Source organism: Suricata suricatta, chromosome 1 (genome assembly GCF_006229205.1).
Source record: "Suricata suricatta isolate VVHF042 chromosome 1, meerkat_22Aug2017_6uvM2_HiC, whole genome shotgun sequence".
Taxonomy (NCBI): Eukaryota; Metazoa; Chordata; class Mammalia; order Carnivora; family Herpestidae; genus Suricata; species Suricata suricatta.
Window position 1 is genome coordinate 172,885,286 of NC_043700.1, and position 1,515 is coordinate 172,886,800.

Consider the following 1,515-nt stretch of genomic DNA (forward strand, 5'->3'; position numbering starts at 1 on the left):
TACTCTCTATATCCATCCACATTGCTACAAATGGCAAGATTTCATTCTTTTTGATGACTAATATTGCACTGTGTATATATACCACCTCTTCTTTATTCATTCATCAGTTGATGAACATTTGGGCTTTTTCCAAAGTTTGACTACTGTTGATAATGCTGCTATAAACATCAGCATGGATCAGGCCCCTCAAACCAGTATTTTTGTATCTTTTGGTTAAATACCTCATAGTGCAATTGCTGGATCATTGGGTAGTTCTATTTTTAACGTGTTGAGGAACCTCCATACTGTTTTCCAGAGTGGCTCCATCAATTTGCATTCCTGCCAACAATGTAAGAGGGTTCCCTTTTCTCTATATCTTTGCCAATATCTGTTGTTTCCTGTTTTATTTGCATTTGCTCAATGATGAGTGATGTTGAACATCTTTTCATATATCTGCTAGCCATCTGTATGTCTTCTTTAGAAAAAAATGTCTATTCATGTCTTCTTCCCAGGTTTTAATGGGATTATTTGGTTTTTTGGTGTTGATTTTGATAACTTCTTCATAGATTTTGGATATTAACCCTTTATTAGATATGTCATTTGCAAACATCTTCTCCCATTCCCAAGGCTGCCTTTTAGTTTTATTGACTGTTTTATCTTGATGCAGAAGTGTTTTATCTTGATGAAGTCCCAACAGTTCATTTTTGCTTGAACATTTACTGGAAGAACAATATTCTACATTTTATTGGAAAGTCTGGGAAATGCAATAATACAGTAACAAAAATAAATTCAAACAATTTTGAAAGTGAAATAAAACTCATTATTTTTAGATAACATGGTGGTATAGCCAAATAAATAGTATTAATCAATGAATTTCAAAATATAACTATTACAAAAACAACATAAAAAACTTAACATCTACTTACCAGAAACAGTTAGCAGTTGAAGATTTTGGGGTTTTTTGTTTGTTTGTTTACTTGTAGCAAAAATTACTATCAAATTCCACTCATTGTGTTAAAGACGCTTGCAGTGTTAGCAAAAGACTTGCCTAGTCATGTAGCATACTTCCTACACTTGTGACTTCATTGTCCAGCCAGCAGCCTTAACTCCAAGCTCTGATAATTGCAGTACTAACTACATTTTTTATTATGATAATCCTTCTAAACAACAGCAGAATACACATCAGTCCCAAGATCATATAGTCCATTTTCCAAGATAAACCACATTCTGGGCCCTAACACACTTCAACAAATTTAAAGGAATAGAAATCATACCATATCTGCTTTCAGTCTACAGTGGATAAAACTAGAAATAAATCATATGAAGATAATTTAGGATTTCCAAACACATGGAGATTAAACACCATGCTTTTGAACAACACATAGGTCAAAGAAAAAAACCTCAAAACATATTTTAAAATACTGAACAAAATGAAAATAAAAACATATCTTATCAAAATTTTGGGAACCCTTCAAAAGGAGTGCTGGGAGGACAATGAATAGCATTGAATGCATATATTAAAAAAGAAGAGCAAGG

General features: G+C 32.6%; 1 non-coding gene across 1 annotated transcript; it reads right to left on the reverse strand.

The window, feature by feature from the left end:
• Positions 1–954: 954 nt before the first annotated feature.
• LOC115303699 lies at positions 955–1,108 on the reverse strand. Its single transcript, XR_003914201.1, has one exon. It is a non-coding gene; the product is annotated as a small nucleolar RNA SNORA62/SNORA6 family (small nucleolar RNA).
• Positions 1,109–1,515: the final 407 nt, after the last annotated feature.